Here is a 22679-nt window from a genome sequence, read left to right on the forward strand (position 1 = left end):
CCTGGAGACCTGTAGGGAGAAGGTCACTGTAGTTGCTAACACAAAGTCCAAACCTACCAGTACCGTACGGATAGTATATCCTGAGCTCTTTTGCTGCCAGTCAAATGAAAATGGATTCTCCCTTAGATATCCATCACAGATAACAAATTAAAGATGTGGGAAGGCACATCTAAAAAAATAAGATGCGTCAACATCACCCCTTGTTCTGCAGGAACACTGCTCTGTTTTCAAATGGCCAGAATTTTGAACAAAACAAGCTGTGGGTAACCCATTCTGGATACTCTGCTGGTGGTTGTTACCGTCCTTGGCTTGGCAGAACGCTAACGATCTCAGTCAAACCACTTCAAGTGCAGCTTTCCCTGAAATTAGGACACTCTGATTTGGACTGGCAATGTTCCAGCAGTGTGCAGCATGGTGATAGCTACAGAGACCGAGCGCTGCTGAGCGGCTGCTCTGCCGCAGAGATGCTCGCTTCACACCCCATTCACTCTCCAGAAATGTCCGGACAGCAAAGACCAACAAAACTTACATACGGATCCATGTGGCTTGACAACTTCTGAAGATGTTCCTAATGGATCTTCAGTACGGATATTTAAATATCACAGTATTTGGTACTGTAAAAATACCCAGATTTCCAGAGAGCAATCACTCTCTTACAGGTTCTCAACTTGAAATCATGACCCCTGCAGGTGTTACGGGGTCAGAAAAAACAATCCTGATCTCATTTTCCTGAGAAGAAGAAACATTATGGATGGACGAAGAACTGATCCCAGTGCTGTTCTGGCATGGAACAAAAAGTAGAATTGACAAGCTAGGAAAAAAACAGGGACAGTTTCAGTATTTAAATATGTTTATCTTGTATCACCCACCTGAAGTGATTTTTTTACTTTTAAAAAATGTGGGGTTTTTTGGTTTTTAATTAAATGAAAACTTTTTTATTGGCAGCTGGTGTCCCAGTCCTATAAAAGGAAGTCCAAAGAAGCTTACAGGCCTCAGGTTCATACACACAACAGCGCTGGATGTGACTGCAGCATTAGGAACTGTGGTGTGCAATTACAGAATTTGCCTTCATCAGAGGAATTTAGATAGTGAGTCTGTGGCTTGCAAGTTCTTTAATGAGGTTAATGAGGCTAGCACATTCTCAAACCATTTGTATGATCTTCCTTCACACACTGCTGCTGTGTCAGATCTTCAGATGAGGAAGATATTCAGAAGGGGTGCACAGGGAGGGAGAGGCTCTGACACCAAGCACCAGCCCAGCCTACGTGCTATCTGCAATGAGGCCACCATGGAGCCACACACCCTCGCCTGCAGTCCAGCCTGGAGCTGGCTCCTGCTCCTGGGCCCCTGCAGTTTCTCCCTGAATCCCAGGCCTGAGAGCTTGACATCTGGGAGTGCAGGGGTCCCAGTGTGAGGGCTGCTGGTGTGAGATGCTGTTCTCAAGAGCTGTGACTGGGGGGGGGAAGCAGTGCTCAAGAACAATATGTGTTCTCACAGGTGTCAGGATATCCAGAACTCATTTATTTTCTTTTTGTGGAATTACAAACTTTTCTGTGTCTTTATAATAAGCAGTTATTAATTAGGCTTGATGCAGGGAGAGAAGGAGAATTTAGAGTTTACCCCTGGGCTGTGTAATAAAGTCATCAGAATAGGTGATCTAAAATAAGAGGGATAACAGGGGTTTTACTCCAAAATAATTATCTTGCCTCAATAATGCACAACTAATTCCAGAACAAAAGTACTCTTTTCGCTTTTAAAGGGTACTCACACACCAGTCTCTGCTTGACTAGCTGTTACAGAAAGAAGGATGCACAGTTGGTTTCCCTCTGTAGAGACAAGCCTCAAAAACTCCAGTGATTTTGAACATCAACTCTTCTTCTGCTGCTAACTTGCTGTGTTACCATAGGCAAGTCACTTAATTTCTGTTCTAGTATTGTCCTCTAAACAAAAAGGGAAAATGATACAGTTATTTACCTCAGAAGAGCAAGGTGAGTGTAAACTAATTAGTATTTATGTTGCGCTTTGAAAATTTGGCTTTATGAAAGGATAAATAGTGGGACTGTTTCTGAGCAGAGCTGGCTGGAGCTATTGGAAGCACAGGGAAAATCTGACTAAGAACCTCAACCACCCTGAAACTGAGTGCATATTCATTGATGAACAATGAACATGTGAAAGTTTGTATCCAGCACACCCTTCCAAGAAGCATTACAATTTGGATATACAACTCCCCAGAAAAATAGATGAAGCAATTCACATAGCAATGATTTGGTAGAGCCCAAGATCAGTGCATTCCAGGATATTCATGTTCTTAGGATGTCTCTATATGTGGGGAAGGCTTTAGGCTCTTGGAGTGTTTTCTAGCATTATTGTCCTGGGGATTAGAGGACGGTCTTTCATATGGATCATTTCAGCGATCCAGTTTATAGCACATAAACAGTTATACTGCCATAAGAAAAGGCCAGTTTTGCTTTGGGCATGGTGGACAGGGACAAGAGGCAAGTTCTTTAGCCAGCTTTGGCAGGAAAGGCAGCGTCTTGTGAATTATAACTTCTGTGTTCTTTTCTTTTTTTTCACTCATCAACAGGTCTTTTCTGACATCAAGTAGATATAAACATTCCCTGACTTCACCAGTTATAATTCTAGGCAACTCGTACAGTTATTTGAACTCTCTAAGGGACTTCAGAGGCATTTTAAAGCAATGCTCTCTGCAGTTTATAAGAGTTCATCCTGAAGTAAATCTGTTCCATTTAATTGGCATGGGTAATTACTAATAGGGCATAAAAGTATTTGAAGTCATTAAAACTCAGTATGAGAAATACACGTTAGCTAGAAGTAGGAAAAATATATTTTTTTATAATTGCAAGGAAATGTTTCAGACTTTGATATATTTAACATAGTAGAAATACTGAAGGGTTCCTCTCAAAAAAGATTTGAAAAGAAAGCATACAGGAGTATTTGCAACAAAGCAGCACATGGAGAAAAGTGTGCAGGGGCGCCTGAAGGCTGGTGTGAAGGGATTGTCAAGTAAGAAGTACAAAATGAAATGATCAGTGTCAAGCCTGACAGGCCAGAATTGTGACCTCTCAGCTATACATGGGCTCACAGAGGCACCCAACCACATTGCAGCCTCCTCCTGCCAAGCCTGTCTGTCCTGCTTTGCAGTCAGTCGCCTCTTTCTCACAATTTGCAAGGATCTGCATTATTCTTATGGATTTTGATGGTCTGCCAAACCACTGGAACAGAGAAAAAAGCCCAGAAACTGTACTAATGGCAGCCACTTAGTACCTAGACAGCTATAGATTCCTCAGAAAAGAATTGCAAAACATACATTCAGAGCATGTCTCAAGTCTGCATTTACAGAGGCATGTACATAGCCATTAACTTTATGAATCAAGAAGGCTTTTCAATAGTAAAGGCACAGTTAATAACATTGGCTGAAAGGTTTTTTGTGAAAAAAACCCACATTTTATTTGGATGCATATCAGAATACTTTAAAATATTATTTTGATGTTACCTTTTTGTTTTAATTTAGTACCTGGAGCAAGAACATGGCCGGTTAGACCCATGTACACTAATTCAGCATAATGTGTCAAGTAGTCACAGTGCTACAGGCTTAGGAGAAAGTGCAAGAAAAGAGAAGGAAAATTAGAAATTGTCCTTGCCTGACAAGAAGGTAAAGCAAAAGGGATGTTTCTGGAGAGAGGGTTCTTTTGCTTCAAATTTGCAAGTGATGTGATACGTCAGACATTAAATCATACTATTCAAGTATTTAAAAACAACATAAGCAGAATTTCACTGCTTTATTCAATAAAAAACTCCCTTCCCATGCATTAAAAGATTAGGGATGAAAATTCAAATACTCAAAAGTAATAAATCCCAAATAATATCTGCTTATACCTTTATTTGAAATTTCTTGGACATAGACACTCTACAATATAAACTGCATTTACATGATTGTATAACTTTCTCCCCAGCTTCTCTGAAACCTAGAAAACCAGAGCACAGTTCCATGCCTTCCTTTCTGCAAACTGTTGTTCTCTAGCTCTGAAGACAGGTGGATGTGTTGCCAACTAGGTTGATCTGGAGTGTTCATCAGAACAGAATGTTTCACAAACAGCAACAAATGCCTTTTTACCCCTTTCCTGTAAGGTGATATTGTTATCTCCTTTTACGGATCAAATAGCTAGCGCCTGACTTTCCAATGCAGTTAGGAAGGGATAGCTCTTCTTTTCCAGAAGCACATCTCCCCAGGAATTCACTTGTAATTGTGAATACTTCTGCAAATCAAACCCCAGGCTCCCCGGAGTAAGGCATAAGTAACACTACAAGATGGTATACACAGGCACTGCTAATGAAAGACGTAGATCTGTATACTCCATGCTCTGTTCCTTCTTCCTCTTGGCTGCCTGTTCCTGCCCCTGTGCTGCCCCAACCTTTGTGCTGCACAGATGTTCATGTGACTCTACAGCCAACTAACTCAGAGACCTGCTCCAGCTAGAAACTAACCCAGCAGGAAAAATGACCACTAGTGTTCAGCCATATCAGTTTCCAGTTTATACTGTGGCCTCATAAATATTTGATACAAGATAGGACAAAATATAGGAACAGAAACAGACAGCCAAGAGGGCAGGTAGGTAGGATTCCTTTGCTCAATGGCAGTGTCAGCTTGCTCTGGATAGAAGTGTTCATTGAACTTCAGAATTAGGGGCAAAAACACGTCAGTTTTGTTCAAGGACTAGACTTAAAAGGAAAAGACACCACTGCAAGAGAGTGTGGTAGAGGTGGAAAGGACACAATTGCAGTTCAGCTGCCCTTTTACCATGAGACTGCTGAACTCTTTTTTTTGACTGCCTGTTTCCCTTGAGTTTTCCTTCTCTGTGGGACTGTGGGACTGTTCTTCACTGATGGGGCTCACACAATGAGTTCAAATGCAATATTTAAATTGTCGTCTCTTCATAGCTTTTCTGAGCACCTTGTAGAGAAGGAGGTCCGTTCTATTCTGCAAATGAGTGTAATATTTAAGACAAGTGAGCTGGAAGGAGAAAATGTGGTTTGGTTCTTGCCCAAAGGTTGTTTCTATGTGTTTTGAAGAACACATTCTGGATGACATTCATGTGAAGTCCAAACTGTCTCAGGACTGACTTCTATGCTCTGACACCAGAAATCCTTCCTTTCCTTTCTGGGAAATGGCAAAATTTCAGCAGCAGCCATGGAGAACATTCCCACCAAGAACAGCTCACAATAGCATTGCTTATAGCATGTGCCTGGGAAGTGGAACTGGTAGCTGGAGATCGATATGGTCCCAAGAGAAAATAACCCGAGTGCTCTGTATTCAAGGAAAGTTTAGTCCAGGCAGAAAAGAGCAGCACCATTTCTGCTGGCAACATCTCAAAATGAAAGTATGCCCTCTCATTTCTACTTGTAATAAGCATTTCTCTTCTGCAAAGAGTTCTAGGCTGTTAATGCTGAGGAATGGAGATATATCCTAGTCCTGTCTTTGATGTTAACAGAAGACTCATTTAAAAGGGGAGGAAAACAAAACTCAGTATCCTTAGAAATTTCTAGAAAGTTTGAGCAGCATTCTTAAACAAACTTGAATGATTCATTCTGAAGAAAATATAAAATAAAAAGCCCTCAGATACATTTCATTTTTGTGTTTCCATAATTCAAGGTGACTATTTTTTAAAATATTTTATACACAATTAGACTGAAATATGGTTTTCTAGCTCTCAGTTTTCTGAGCAAAATATAGAATGACACAGTTATTAACCTTTGGGAAACCTCTCCTACACACAACAGAATTAAATTCTACAGAAAACTGAATAGCATTGGGAGAAATTCCAAATTACTTACCACTCATTTGTTTGATGGATAGTTGGGCTAGCCATTGCTTTTTACAGAGCTGCCAATCACTGAGAGTGCTGGGATATATTCCTAGAACTCTCTTAGAATCACAAATTGCAGTCGCAGGGTTCCACGGCTTAAATTATTATGGAAGAAACAGTTACTTCGCATGAAAAGAGATGATACTGTTACCATGAGAGGATAATATTGTGGTATCAGCAGCTTCCACTTTTCAGAAGAGTAAGTCACTTCTTCTAATATGACATTCAAAGAGATATTATTTGTTTGGAAGACTGTTCTGTCTGAAGATTTCAGTACTGATGTTGAAACTCAAACTGAGATCACCATATTAGATAGAGACGGGAAATGGTTGTATCAGTTTGTTTATTCTGCATTTGGCAACTCTCTGAATACTCAGTTTCATTCTTTCCATAGCAAAGGGTGTTAGTCACTCTGTTGTTTGTCTGAGGATTTCATATAGCAAAGAGGGAAAAAAACACTTTGAGATTTTTGAAGTCCAAAAACTGACAAAAAGATTCTGGAGCATGGCTAAAACATGAAATTATTTTCCACACTATTTTGAAAGAGCTGAGCCACCTATAGTTGCTATACCTATTATGAAAGTATATTTATACTCACAGAGTACATTAATTCAATGAAGCAAGTTATGCTGAGTAGATATATTTCTCTTTTGGTTATTCAGTTCCTCATGGCTCATCCTAGATCTCTATGGGCCAACAGATTTTTTTTTGTAGATCTCAGGCTTGAATTCTAACATTTCTGCTGGGAATAGTCCTTCTCATCCTGTGTCCACTCTGTTCATAAGAAGGATTTGGATGGGAGGGAGAGGTGTGGAAATCAGAATTTCCTCTCCTCTGATACCCATTCCATAGGGTTTTCATGGAGAGTGTGACTGCTCCAGACACCACCCTTTTATGTGTAGGTTCTGATTGGCCTTTCTGCTTCCACAGGGTCTGAAAATCTTGTTGTGGGATTTACAAGGTTACTTAGAAACGACTGATAAGACCTCATAAGACCACTTTGTGCCATCCAAAGCTCCATGTTCAGCTTCCTCTTCTGTTGCTGTGTGTACATAAGGTTTCAACTTCTTTGAAGTCATCTTCCAGATACTTTGCCTAAGAAGCCTGCACTGAAAAAGGAGGATGTTAGAACTGCAACTGCCATTCAACTTACAACTGCATCTGGAATTCAGCTTAAGAGCAAGTAGGAAACTAAGTAGTCTTTAAAGGGCGTGTGCAAGGATCTGTAAAGGCAAAGTGCCAGGTATATACGCAGTTATTTTTTCCTTCTTATTTTTGCCGTTTATATTTCATATTAAATACATGAAAGAGGGAGAACTGCAGTCTTGTCTTGGGCCATAGAATTTCTTTACCATGACTCTTTAACATGTCATAAAGCTACAAATACAAGTTGCAAGCTTTTTATTAACTAGTTATGTTGTAATAGTACCTATATCAACCTATACCCAGTATAATTGCAGAAACTAAGGAGTTACTTAAAGTAAATTGATGAGGATGTGAATATGATGCATTACTTTTCAGTAATATGAATGCTTCAATATAGATTTATTCTTGCTGCTAAGGTAGAAAATAGAAGTGTCTGGCCTAGCCCAGAGTTACTCTGCTAAATCTTGAAAGCTTTGAATGTATCCTGTGGCCTGAAAACAATATTCTGTGGGAAGATTCTCTTGATACTTAATAAATGTTTTCTTCTCAAGGGTTGAAAATGCAGTCTTGCATATATATCCTTCTTCAAGTTTCACAGCAGTTTCACAAGCAGAATCAATAAGATAATTTTTTTATTGTAAATTGTGGTTTCAGAGCACAGAAATCTGGTTTGTTGATACAAATGTTCATTCAGCACTTAATGGTTTTTAAATTAACCTATATAATCCCACAAAAATTATTTACAGGAAGAAACCCAAGTGTATTTGCATAAACTTTAGATAGATGTGGCTACAGACATTGTTGAGCATGAATACCAAGCTGGGGCTTTGAGAGCCTGAGGTACTGTCAGTGTTTTAAGACTATCAAATGCCAGTGGTATTAGAATCACCAGAAAAAAAAAAAAAATACATGGGAGCTTGTAAAATGGGACCTTGGGTAATTATTCGGGGGAGGGAGATAAGGAAAAAAGTGACATGGAGACCCTGTTTTAAGAAAAAAATCTTCTGCAGTTTCCAAGGGACTGATGAACTATATCTCAGAATGCCAGCCAAAGCCAAAATGTGCATTTCATTCTGGTGAAAGCAGGGAAAAAATGTATTTCAGTGTTATCCATTATCGAAACTGATTTTAAGAGTGAAAAGATTTTTAAACTGAATAAAAGCTTATCTTCAATCTTCATTCAAGAAAAGATAAAGGCCCTACATAATACTGTACAAAACCTATTCAGAAACTAATGGGACTATTTTACATGTATGTGTATGTTTCCCTCAATTAAAACCTGAAGGAAGAGTTTATGACATTCTTATCAGTTCTGATCTAGAGCAGCTGATATGCTCATACTTCAGGCTGTTGTCATAACTGTAGAATTCCCTGTCCCACTTTCTGGTGAATAAATCCTTATGTTTCTTTCTCAGTTTTCTAAAAGCCTTCCTGAGATTAAAATCTAAGTCAGTCTGTCTGTCTTAATGAGGCATCCTAGAGACATCATTGCGCGCACACACACACACACAGAATCTCCAGGCTTACTTTACATTTCCCCTCACTCTGGATGGCCTGAAAACCTAATATTTTCAGCACTGAAAGGTATTTTGAGTTTCAACAAATTTCTTCTTTTACAAATTTCAAGCTTTTGTGTTAAAAAAAACCCTAGGAGTTCACATGCCATTTAGCAGAATAATGTGTGTTCTTTAGTTCAGCGTCCCCTAAGTCACCTAATGACACCGATGGGTCTGCTGATCTATTTATGAAGCACATGGATTTCAGGACTTCCTGTCTTGACAGAGTCTTTGCAAGTTCTATGATTTCTGCCTTTTTTCCCACCACAATTTCAATTTTGTGTGTTTTATTTGCATACTAAGAATACACACAGAGCTTCCATTCTTGCCCTGGCAGGCAGATATTTCTGTTAAATTTCCAGTGATTTTTTCTGTAATACTGTCTGGTGGAGTTAATTTCTTTTCTCTGGAAAAAACCCCAAAACACAACCTAGTTGAATTACAGTAACTATGACTCATAAATATGAGACATCTGTTGATAACCCCTGAAGTCACTATATTTCAACACTGAAAGAATTCATAACCCTCCCATGAAACAAACAGGGAACATTAATGGGTTAGCAACTTTTATGGCCTCCTGTGATCTTTAGGCTCAATAGAAATGCAAGTGTACTGTAAAAATAGGCAAGCATTAGTTGTCTAGACATCCTAGATATGGCCATCCTCTCTGGTAGCTGCCCTGGGGTAGTCATTAGAAAATCTATATCCAAGCAGACTCAAGTTCCTTGTAAGTGGTGGTGTTGGCAATACTCTCCAAATTGAAGGCAATAGGTGTAAGTGCAGCAGTGCATTTTTCCTAGCTGGTATTTCTTGCCTAAATACTCAAATGGCCTTTACTGAGATTGGACTTTCAGAATTACAAGAGATAGGGTTTGTATACAAATACTTTTTGTACCTTTTTCTAATTTGCTTTCCACTCTTTATGTCATGCCTATATCACCTCTTCATTATAATTTATTGACAAATAGCATTAAAAAATCGTTATTTTTCTACCTTGTCACTGCCTAAAAATTTGCTTATATTAGAAATGTTAAGCCTTGATGAAACAAGTTCAACAATTATGTAAGGAACAAATAACACCACACATTTTTGCAAGCAACCAAATAGTTTATGATTGTATGAGATCATTATAACTGAAAATGTACAGGCAATAATTTGGCAGGTTTTTCCTGCTGGAAATCCTCCAGCATTTTTTTTCGTCTATCTTTATTACTTCTAAGAAATGGGGAGACAAAAACTGTTCAGTGAAATCCATCACCAACATAAAATTAGATTGATGGGGGGGGTTGAGATTTATGCTGATTTAATAGAAATCAGAGTCCTGCTCTAACATCAGAGAAACACATTTGGTTAGAAGTAAGATATGATGGAAAATTCTTTTCTGTCTGCTTTTGATAGGTCCCTGATGCCCTTCTAAAACTGTAAACATGCAATTAATGCAAGCACATAGAGTAAAATATTCCTGATGTTATCTTCCAGATGAGAGCTTAAGCCCTGTACTGCTGTGTTCTATGTGGATATTGAACTTCCCATAACACTTCTGACTGTCTTCAGTATTTTCTCTAATGTCTTTGGCTCAAATTTCCTCTCTTACGTTGCCTAATATTAGTTCCATATCAATGTATCCCTTTCATTTTGCAAGTGGCTGTATTGATCTAGATCCTTTTTGTGTCAGTATGCACATACTGTCACAGCTTAATGCACATCGCAACTCAGATCAGCGAGAGTTACTACTCATCTGAGCCCTGGCAGGAGCAGGAGCAGGTTTGTGCAATGCTTTATGGGTCTTGGCACACCTTTACTATTTATAGAGTAATTTCTAGCAGTAGAAGGATTTCTAGGTGACATGGTAAAGCTACATGACACAAGTAACCTTGCTGATGAACCTACTCAGAAATCAGTCTTGACACCTTCAGAGTATTTCATGTAAGCTGCGTGCAAGCCTTTTATGGTTTAGTGTTTGCCAGTCACTCCAATATCAAAGTCTGGGACCAGGTGAGAACAAGACACTCTCCATCTGCTATTCTTTATGACTATCATTATCTTTTATGGATGGTGGTTTGAGAAGTCTTATCCTAAAAAATCATGTATTGTCATTAACTATACTTTTATGGATTGGCCTCATGGTCTGCAGTTAGCATTCTGTACAGCTACCACAAAATTCAGTTTTAGTTATTTGATTTTAGGAATGCTACCTGAGGAGCAACTACTCTGTAGCTGTCTCTGTTGGCTGATCAAATATGACAGGATATCCCCTCCCATCTCTTTTCCCAGAGAACAGACACAGGCTTAACTTGACGTGTGAGTAGTCCCACAAAATTTAGTATTTGTCCTACAATTCACATGCTTATCGTTCAAGTCACTGTGTGCACCTGAAATGGAAAGCCTTAAGGATTGCTGAAAGGCAAGTGAAGGAGCAACAATTCATATAATCCTCTAAGGGCAGACAAACAGCAAACTAAAACAGCTTACAAACAAGGTAAACCGAGCAATGCATACTAAACCAAGGAATGCTTACTCTAGGTGATCTTCAGAGAGCTAAGAGCACTACTGGCAGGAATCAGCCTCCTTTCCAATGGAAACTGCTACAGCTATTGCCATCACAGCATCCTTTTTGCTAGCTGGCCTGGTTGATTGTTTAATCTCCTCGACAGATCCTCTCAATGCTGCTTTTGCAATCAGCTAGCGGCAGGCACTTACTGTGAAGGGCCATGTTAAATCACTTGTCTTCCCTGATGAGCCTGGCTTCCCATCACTCTGAAACTCTGTCTCCCCAACATCCTGCTTTTTTTTTTTTTGCACGGCAACCCAAAGTACTGCTGGTGTGCCACTAGATTAGCCAATATTTGCTCATTTTGTTTAATGTTATTTCCGTTATCATACTCCTAAAAAACACAGCTATAGCCAAGAGCATCTCACACTTAGATTCCTGGGGCCTGATTGTCACTTACAGAAAAATGCCTTTGCTTCTCTGATAGCCTGAAAAGTGGAAATAAGTGACATTCTGAGAGTGCTGTAAAAGGGGCAGTTCAGTGTTTACAAGGAGTCATGTGCATAATGTGCATCTAATATCATGTCTTAAATCAATATGGGAAAACAGGAAAGGCAGCAGTGAGATTTGAAAATTGTGTAAGACCTAATAAGACATAAAACACCTTTGAAGGAAGAGCAAGACTAGCATGTGATTGGTTATCACAGTACAAGTTGTCAACAAGTAAATATCAAAGTAGTAAGCCTGAATAAACAGGGAATTGAAACTGGGTATTAAAACCTAGTGATAGTAAAATTTACTCAGTGATTATTCATTTGGCATCTACTACACTACCAGCAAACGATATTTTTGTGATAGTAAGTTAGATTAAGAGAAATTCTGTTCATCCTAAAGAAAGCCTCTTGTGGGCATTACAATCCTGCAGAGTGGTGCTATTGGCCACAGGGGATTGTTACAAACTATTGGAACAGGCCCCTCTGTAATGTATTAGCAGAGGCTTTAAATATATCACAGCAGGTTCTCTAGAGCAGATAGCATTTCATTCCTTCTGCTGTTTAATTGTCACAACTACTGTGACTGAAAATCCCTCATTAGATATTTATGTGGGACATCTTTAAAATTTTCTGCTGTGTCATGTATTTTACCAACAGCTGAAGTACATAAGCACCTCTTTGCAATGTGCTACATATTGCAAACTTCAGCCACAAGTACGAAGTGATGTGGCTGTCAGCTAGCTGGGAGCCCACCATCACATGAAGATAATAAAGTAGCATCTGAGCTCCACATTCTTCTGCAAAGATCTGCTTATCTCTGTTTTCCACCATCTCCACACCTGGTCTTTCTGTAGGCTACCGTGTACTCTATTTCATCATATTACAAGAACCGCAGTAGAAATAGGAAACTGAAGCTCTTTGTCCAAACCAGTCTTGCTCTCATTGCAGCATACAGGAAGGAGGCAGCAATGAATATTGCCGGTCATTCCGTTTGTTCCACAACATATCTGAAATGCTTTCCTGCATCAGTACCATCAAGGGAATTACTGTTGCAAAATCAGCTAGTACCAATTATTTCTGAACACCTGCTCAATTCCCTTGAAAGCTCTGCAGCTCAGTTCTACCTATCTTGCCACTGAGTATTTCTTTTACAGCAGACAGGCGGCCCCACTGATTTTGGTAGAACATCTCCTGGGATCAAACCCTCCCCATTTTGAATAAAAACAGCAGACACTGTCTTTAAACATCTGCTGGCTGCTGGAATGGTTCTCTGATTACAAGCAAGCAATGCCAATGAATGTAAAATTACTTATCAGACAAAAAAAAAAAAAAAAAGACAAATATTTGAAGAGAGTTACACTGGGGTTGGGGGAAGGCATTTTGGAGAGAGCACAAAGACAACATTGTCAAAAATTGATTTGCCTTATTCAAAGCACTAAGATATGTGATTGTGAGAAATTGCAAGATTTCAATTCCCCTATTCAGTTTAGAGTTTCTTTAGATTCTAATTATCACAGCTTAGAAGAAAAGAAAGCAATTGACAGAGAAAAAGTGACCTTTTATGGAATCTTGGCACTTAAATCCAGTAAGGTTTGAGAGTGTTATTTTAAGAGTTTATTATATAAAATAATATTATTAGCATTTTATATTAAATAATTAGACCAAAGTTCCCTTAGCTGTGTCAATGGATGTCACCACTGAATTACCTCTGACCTACAGGGCCACTTGTGATCTTGGAAAATTATGTACTTCCAGCTGGAGAGAAGAAATATTACATTATTATTACAAGATGGCAACATGTCCTTGGACTTTGTGCTGAAGGTTTTGAAATGCATGATTCAACTAATCTTGTCACTTCATCAAAATGCTGGAGAAGCTCCACCACTGCCAGCTTACCTGGAGCAGCTTGGATGTAACCCAGCAATGCTGCAGGCTGGAGCTACCTGTTCTGTGTTGTAGCTGGTTCCTGTGCCTCTGTGGACAGCTCTGTGTGTCTCCAGGGGAGTGGAAAGGGCAATGATGGACCGCTCAGCTGGCTGCTTCCGATATAATGTACAGAGATCTTACAAAAAGCAACATGGAAACCCAACTGATTAGGCTAAGAGCAGGGCAAATGCTTTTCCCACAGAACAACCAAGAAAAGGAGCAAAGGAATACTAGAGTCAGTTAGGTTTGAAAAGACATTGCAGGTTATCAAGCCCAACCATTAACCTAACACTGCCAAGTCACCACTATGTCCCTAAATGCCACATCTACATATCTTTTAAATATCTTTAGACAAAGAGAAACTGATTCCGCACTGTAGAGCTGGCTGTGTGTGGCTGGCAGTCCACTTCTTCAGCACCTGCTGGGAGGGGCAGGAAAATGAGGACAGTCACAAGAATTGGCTGTGTGAGTTCTCCACTACATTCTGAGAATGCTATCAGTGGTCTTGCAGATGGTTTCTCCTGCCTGTGTCCCTAAAGGATGGGAATGTGAGGAGGAATCTGACCCATGGCCTTGCAGCCTTTTCTCTTCAGTCCAGCACTTCATTGCCACATGGAGGTGGTTTTCAGCCATAACTCACAGCCAGTTTAAAGGCTCCTTCAGCGCAGCAAAGCTTCTGTGCCCAACAGATGGCTGTTGGGACCCTGGCCTGCAGCTGTCACACAACAAAGAGCTTGGCCCCCTCATGAAGGACAGAGATTCCAAAAGGTGCTGAAGCACAGCTTGGTCCCTCACATACAGAGGAACTGACTTGTCAACAAGGATATGTTAACCTCTGGACAGAAGGCAGTTTTATTGCCATTTGACAGGAGACTTTTCCCCCATTGTGTATTACATGGCTGGATTACTGCCTCTGTTGCTGCATTGGCAACGTTTGGTATCTCGTCCAATAAAGGATGGCAGACTGTTCTGGAGACTTCACCTCTAAACCCCTGAACACTTCAAACACCATCCATATACCCATATCACCACAGTGACATGGCCTTTCTGGATGTATTTGAAATTCATATGCAGATTCTATGGCTTGAACTCATCCTAAGTTATAATGTATAACTTAATAGACTAACATGTACTGCTCTGTCTTTCCTTTGATAAAACAATTTTTAAAAAGTTAAAGAATGACTGATTGAATCAGGCATGAGCTTCCCGTGGGATAAAATCATCAGCATTCTGCTAGCACTGTAAAGGAAAATGCATCAGTTACCATTGCAATGATTTAATCTTGCAATGTTGGAAAAGGGATCAGCAACATGTATGCCACAGCAATATTAATAGAAAACCCAAAGCTTAGAAATACAAGACTTTTGGTTAAATAAAGAGGAATTTACTTTTTCCTTTCTGTATGCTCTTGGAGATTTTTTTTTTTACAAGACAGAGTTTTGTCATTTTTGGATAATAGGAGTTGATGAGGTGTAAGAAGTTAAAAGGAAAATCTCACTGTTTCCATTCATTCAGCAAAGCCCTGCACTAGCTGAGAAATCAGCCTGTTACCGCTGCTTCTCTATCGTCCATTTGCAGAAGTTCATTACCTAATTCCCATTCATATGGCTTCTGTGGAGAATAACAGGCTGATGACATTTTGCTTAATCATAATGTTCCCTGTCTGTGACAACCTGCCAGTAGCCCTTTTGAAAATAAACTTGCAGAATAAAATTTCTTAAATGAAGGACTTTTCTTACCCTCACGGAGAGGGGGAAATGGACAAAATAAATACATGAGAATATTTCACAAATGAAAAAAACCTCTTCTGGATTTATTATCATTTGTCTCTCAACATTTTATATGCTATATTATTGCCTCGCAAATTGTTGTTGACATAATTCTACATGTTTTCCCTTATCCGCTTTAGGGATATTTAGGACTTCTATATATAGGACCCCTGTTGCTTCTTTAACATAATTACTTGCAGGAAGGACATCTTAAGTTTCCATGGACTGATCTGAATATCAGGCAGCGATAGAAGTGCAAGTAAAATCATGCCCATGTGGGTGTGCATGCATAGAGAGAATTCTGTGTAGGGTAAGAAAGCAGGAAACATTAAGATTTCAAGCCATTGCTGCTAGCCATCTTATGTGTAAGACATTCTAAAAAATATGACCATTTTAACCCAGTTAACATACCAGTAAAGGAGTGGGAAATGGAAGAGTGAATTGGAAAGAACATGAGAAGGTTTGGAGGGTTTGTTGTCAGCAATGAGCTCACAGGAGCCAGCACCAGCAGTTGAACTTAGGTCATGGCAGGTGTAAATCTTGGGTGGAGGCCACTGAAGCCCAAAGAAATACTATAGGCTGGAGACAAAACCACAAGCAGACATCACTGACAAACAAAGGAAAAGTCAAAGGCGGTCTCATCCACAGTGACAGCTTTTGTGAAAACTCAATCAAAGCTGCAGAAGTGTCAGCACCATTTGTTCATGGCAACAAAAGGCAGGATGTTGAACTACATGGAAATAGCCTATCTTGTAAACAGCTGCAATGTCATCAAGAAGAAGAAATTCAAGTTTCTGTCAGTTATGGCATACTGCCAGCTGAAAGTCAGGAAGAATATCCTGGGGTAGGCAAAATGAACAGCTCTTTCATTAGCATGGTGATTTATACTATGATGTCTGAGCAAAAAGTGCTTTGCTCCTTTCCTGAAGACCAATCTGCAGTTGATCTTCTTTCCCTTAGAAGTAATATAAAAGTCAAAGACAGTTGCTTTACAAACATTTAGGCAGTATTAGCATTGAAATGTTTTTCTCTCAGAGAAGTTTGATTCCAGATCCTTCTGCAGTGGGTATGAAACTCACACCCACCTCACACCCCCAAGGTCTACCCGATGTCTTCACACAATGTACAGCATAATCACTCTGTACTTCCACTACAGAAGGCGGCCAACCGCGTGACTGGTAACCATAGCAGCTGCAAGAGCCTGGAAAAAAATTCCAGTGCTGAATGTATGCACGAGTCTGTTGCTTTAGCATCACTTTATTTGCCATGAACAGCATCAATGGGTATGCCTCAAAATGTCCTGGTGTTTGATGAGGAAAGAGATGCTGTTCCTCACCACATGGAAAACAGCATGTCTCACACAGAAGAATGTTTTCTGTCAGTCTCTTGACTTTTGTAATGTCTAGAGATATTTGTCTGAAACTGTAATCTCAGGCATTCAAGCTAGGATTTCTATTTCTTGTATGGGAAAGATTGGTCCTGGAGAGTTTCCATGCTGGAATCACTGGTCTTTTTCCTGTCATGTGCTGAGTGTTGCCTGCCAGGGACAGAGAAGTAATGACAGGCAGTAACATCTTTCCCAGTAACAATTCACAAAACACAGTATCACAATACCACTAGCTGTCTCAATGCTATTAACTCTTTCAGATGGAATAAGTGAACTTTCCACAGGTGGATCTTGTGGACGGGGAATTTCTCCCTTTCCTCTCCCTAATGGTAACTTTCCAGCTGATCTGAAGCTTAGGAGAATGTAATTCCTTGGAGAAGGCTGGAGCAAGAGGTGGCTCTCCTCCTAGACTATCCCACCTCATGAGATCTACCTCCCCAGCACAGCCCTCCTCAAGGGCCTACAGACCCCTGGTGGCCTGCTACATGCAGGAGTTCATCTGCCTGCTTCTCTCTCCGCTACTGGAGGAGGACATTACAGATGTACCAGCACACCAGTGCTGTACAGGCAGAATGGAGGGAGGAAGTGGAGTAAGAGCAAAAGGAAGCCAAGCAGTGAGGAGCTAAGGCAGTTGCTATAGATATTTTGACAGAATATCCTCTTAGTTTTGGTTAAAATATACTACTGTGGGCCTTTAGAAGCCTGTTAGTATTGTGGTGCTGGTACACACATCAACTATCAAAAGCATTCAGCTCCCGACAGTATGTCACACTTGGACATAATCCAAAGCCAGTGACTGTCTAAGACCTGTGAGTTATAAAGCCAATCCCTGCATGCTTATTTATACTAGAAAGCTCACATTTCAGCCCAAAGCCCAAAAGTGAGATATACCTCAACATGCAACAAATTATAGATGACTCATGAAGTCTGAGTTCAAGTCTTTTGGACTTCAGCACAAAGCTACCACCTAAGCAGCTACTTGGCTAAAGATTTCCTTTTTTCTATGTTTCTTTGAAAAGTAGTGTCCCTAAGAATATCAGGAGCTCCATAAAATACAGTTCTATTATTTTCAATATATTTTGTTTGCACAGAGGAAACACAGCAAGTGTGGATTAGTTACCAAAAGATCTAACACAAAATTTAATGCTACAAATATGTCTTGGCAGAAATCTAGAGTGCTCAGGTAACATCTTTACATGACAGTCTTGTTTTGCTTTCTTATAAAACAGTGGAGACACACAAGGACATTTGGCCAACACAGAGAACAGCTGGTCTACACAACTCCAGAAATAAAAGCACGAGTTGCTGCAGTTTTGGTCAAAGTGCTATGGCAATTAGTTGCAATAAATATTAATCTTTGCAGATAAGCTTAGGAAAAACTTACCAGCTGCAACCTCTCCTTTGGTTTGCAGTCTCCTCCACCAACATGAGCCATAATTTGCTCTCAGGAGACCCAGACAGAACTGTTCAGGAGAATGTAAGGGGGATGTAAACTGCCTCTTTCGTTCATAAAAACAAAGGAAGGATAAACCTCCTTCCTTGTTAAGCAGGGCAGTGCAGGGAAAACCGAATCAGGAATATCAGGCTGGAAGGGGCTACTTGAAGAACCCAACACACAGGTTTCAGAGACACCTCATTATTTAATCTTCTTCCTGGAGTAATCAGCTGAGAAGTGGTTTCAGCCATTGCTCACACTGGAGCTCCCTCAGAACCTCACCTGAGCAACTCATTTATACTCTTTGAAGGATCTTCTAGGCAGAGCACTCACCATGCCAGAGCCTACCTAGTTTGTTAAAGCTTGGGGTGGTAACAGCTCACACTGCTAGGGATGAAATCTTCATTGTGTTGATATCAAATATTTTTCATTATTTCTGTAGCATAACAATTGAACTGTAGACACCAGCATTTTAATATGACTATGAATAACTATACCATGAAGCTGAGTTGGGGGAGATTTAGGTTGGATATCAAGAAAAGGTTCTTCACCCAGAGGGTGGTTGGGCACTGGAACAGGCTCCCTGGGGAAGTGGTCACAGCATTAAACCTGACAGAGTTCAAGAAGCATTTGGTGAATGCTCTCAGGCACAGGGTGTGACTCTTGGAGTGTCCTGTGCAGGGCCAGGAGTTGGACTTAATGATCCTTGTATGTCCCTTCCAACTCAGGATACTCTATGAGTCTAGGAAAATTTTCTTACCTTAACTTACTACAGGTTTCTGTGACTCTATTGTGTAAGAGAGCTTTTATTTCCACAGACCAACAGTCTCTCAGTTTGTTTTTAATTTTGGAGAAAAAATTAACTTAGCATACCAACTTTCCTAAGAAATTTAGCCAAACCCAAATCCCTTATTAAAATTAGATTTCCAGTCAAGAGAATTATAAATATGTCTCTTCTAGCCAGACATTTTCTATTAAGGCATGACTGCGTTTATTCTTCTGTCTTCCACACAGAGGAATAATTATTGGGACAATAGAAAAAATAGGTAGTTTAAAGTTTTGCCTTTTATTGAAAAAGTTTATTACTGTGCTGGTACCTCTTCAAAACTAATCTTGTAAAATTGCAGATATTTTAAATATTTGTTGGTATAAGCAGTATCACTAAGCAGTTTGCATGTAGTTAGACAAAGCTGATAACAGACGTGCTTACGTGAGCTCTGATAACATTCCTAAATTAATTTAAAAGAGATTTCATTAAGTCTGCAAAATTATATTCAAAAGCAATTACTTCCCTTGCAGCATTCAGTCTACCTTGCTGTTGAATATGATCTTCGCGTATTAGTATATTACGCATTTGGAGAGGAATTGGTGAAGTAATTGCTAGTATAGTGAAAAGTGATCATCATTCATCTTACACTACAGCCTTGCTTTAAAAAGGTAATCTATGTGTTAAAAACTGTGTGAGAGATTCAGATATTTTATAATTTTGTTGGTTTTGAATAATGAGTGGGCTTTCTATTTGTATCAGATTAAAACGGCTATGGGAAGTTATGGCACCGTGCCCTCCTTTAATTTGATGTTGCTGGGAAAGTGTGTGGCAGTTGGCTTAGCATCAATTTTTTAACACTCCAAAGATTCAATAGATACAGATGCACTTTTTAGAAAAGCCATAGGAAATGCCTGACTCTTCATGTGCTTGTTGCCATTGCAAGAGGAAACCTCGGCAGTATGAAGTGGAGAAGCACTGCATCTGATAACAGCTTTGGAAGGTCTGACCTTCCCTTAGTTGCTGTAATCATTAAGCTGCTTGTTTTGTGCATCTTTTCTTCCCATGCATGCTCAGCAGTAAAATGTGGCAGGCTGTTAAGGATGAAGAGCAATGGAAGCAATTTGTGCTCTTTCATTTGTAATTGGGATAAATAATTTGCAACTGTAACTTACTTGGTGATGCAGTGAAACACAGATCATACTGTTGGTTTGACTCAAGCACCAACTCTGAGTAAGACAAGTGGGCTTGAGCCCCTCTCGTCAGATGAGAGAGCCAGAAACAAAACTGATATCCTCTGAGCACACAGAAATGGCCTAACTTCTGCCATGATTCCTCTTCCGTACAGCTCATCATGAGTAGGGTGTGGAGGTTTCCATTTGATTGGCAGGATCTCAGAGGTTCCTCATTCCTTTAAATACAGCACCACCTGGGAACTAAAGCAAGAAGAAAGCTTTACAGTGGCTGTAGGAGCCTCATAGTATTTACAAAATATTTAATAAGATTTCAGAGGGTTTGGGGCTTTTTAAAATCAGTGAACCCTTAGTGAAAAATTCAGAAATTGGTTTTCTTCTGGCTCCAGTTACCATATATAAAGGTTAGGAGGTTGAACTCTGCTCAGCCTTCCTTTCATTTGAAGGATTAGGCTTCAATTACATGCTGCAAATAAGTTAAACATTACTCTGTTTCTCTTTGATCTTAATTATTAGCTACTGATTGCATTGCTTTTACAGTCCATCTTCTTCAGTTCTCCGTCATATTTTCTTCCTTCTGTGGGTGTGTTCCCCTTCCCCCTCCCTTTCTTCTTACACTGCAGGAAGATTTGCACATTGTTAATATTATTTTTATCACATTTCTTCTTGTTCCCATTTTAAAAATCTTTTTTTTGCCATGCAAAAACTCTCTTACAAACTGACCAGACTAAGCTCCAGTCCTTGTTCCCAGACCACTGGTCCCATTACCCTAATCCCATTCCCATCACCTAGAGCAATGAGGAGGGTAGAGCTGTGGTGGTGAACCAGAGGTTCCTAGAGACTTTCTTAATCTCTCAGCTGTGCAGCATGGTTTAGAGGCCCTGAGGGCAATACATGCACCTGCCTTCCTTGGGTCAGGAAGGAGCAGTACACAGGATCCCCAGTCCCTGCTGCTGCATGCCAAGTGGAAAGCATGATGAGCAGGAAGCTGAATAACCCCTCCAGAGCCAGGGAAAAGGCGCAGGTACAACCTCTCCAACAGCAGGGTGTTCAGACACAGCCCCAGCTGGCCTTGCTCTGAGTGGGCTGTAGAGCAGAAAACTTCAGGCATCTTCTTCCTGACCTCCCTGCTCACATAAAGAAAGGCAGGATGGAGCCCACAGAAGGACCAAACTCTGTTTTCACTGTACAAGGATACAACACTGGCCTGGGTTTCTCAGCAGTCAAATATTTGCCTGGTGGGGTGCTTCCAAAGCTGTTTCCAGCAGCTGGGCTAGACTGCTTCCTGCAGCCACAGAGCTCTGCTCCTCCCCTCGCCCATCCCTCCTCTCACACAACATGCCAGAGAGTATTTAAACATCCACACAGAACCTCATGTTTGAGATTTCATCCAAAATACACCCTTCTACCACCCACTCAGAGGAAGCTCATTTTATTTGTCTAACAAGAACAAAGGGCCAAGCGGGTTAACCCTGCCAAGCTTACTGCTGGGAATCCAGACTTTCACGTCCCATTTATAACACCTAAACCCACCCATTCAGCTAATCCTTACACAACGCTGATAAATCATCCCATCTCAGAGGCATCACAGGAGCAATTACTTTACTTTTACCACTTAATAATAAAAAGAAAAAAAAAAGAAATAAAAAAGGAAAAAAAAAAAAAGGAAAGAAGGAAAAACAGCCAGTGAAGAGAGGCAGAGGAGGCAGAGACCTCTTTTCTTCTTTGCATTCTAGGAAGGTTTATTTCAGCAGGTGCCAGGGATATATAAAGCAAAATGTGTCAGGTTAGTATACTCATGCCCTGTCCATATTATTAATTATATAGCCAACACATTCCAATTTAAGGAATAAAAAATAATGAAGAGATGACTTTTGTGCTGTTAAATCAGAAAAAAACAACTTGCAGAGAGGTATGAAAGAAAATGCCAGGCAAGTTAGCTTAAGTTGGACACACAGTTGCATGTGCACTGTAATGCCATGGAAATAATTTTTCTGCAGTTGTCAAACCAATATATCCCTGAGATTTAAAGCAGGGTGCCAGAAGCACTGCAGTGGAAGAAGAACTGCAGAGGGCAGGGCATGGGGGGCTGGCAGACCTGCCATCAGCACACTGCCTACAACCCCAGGGATACCAGCCACCACTCAGCTCACTAAGTCTCCACCCAGAAAGATCAAGTAGAAATACTGCCACTTCACCTATCTTTTTAGACCATATGCCTACAGGTATCCCCAAACCCTAGAAATAATCTCCTGAACTTTTAATAATTTGTGACACTTGCACACACATAAGCTTATGTGGCTCAGTGTTAAAAGTAGAGGTCTCAAGAGTAACAGTTTCCAAATGCAAAGGGAAAAATATGTGCTTCCAGAGTGGATGATTTATTGCAGGTTAACAAAATCCAAAAGAATGAAGAAAGAAGTAAGAAAGAAATCTGGACCCAGAATAAACAATGCCTCCATCTTGAATCAGCTCACAGCCCCATTGCTTGGCAGACAGGCAGGCAGGCTTTTCATTTCAAGGCTGCTACACAGAGAGCATACACCATTCCCACGCAAAGATGACTAAGACCCTGACTGTTCAATTCGCCAAGCCCCTCAAATAATCCTAAGTAAATACATTGCTTTCCAG

This window comes from Coloeus monedula, assembly GCF_965178545.1.
Source record: "Coloeus monedula genome assembly, chromosome: 6".
NCBI classification, from domain to species: domain Eukaryota; kingdom Metazoa; phylum Chordata; class Aves; order Passeriformes; family Corvidae; genus Coloeus; species Coloeus monedula.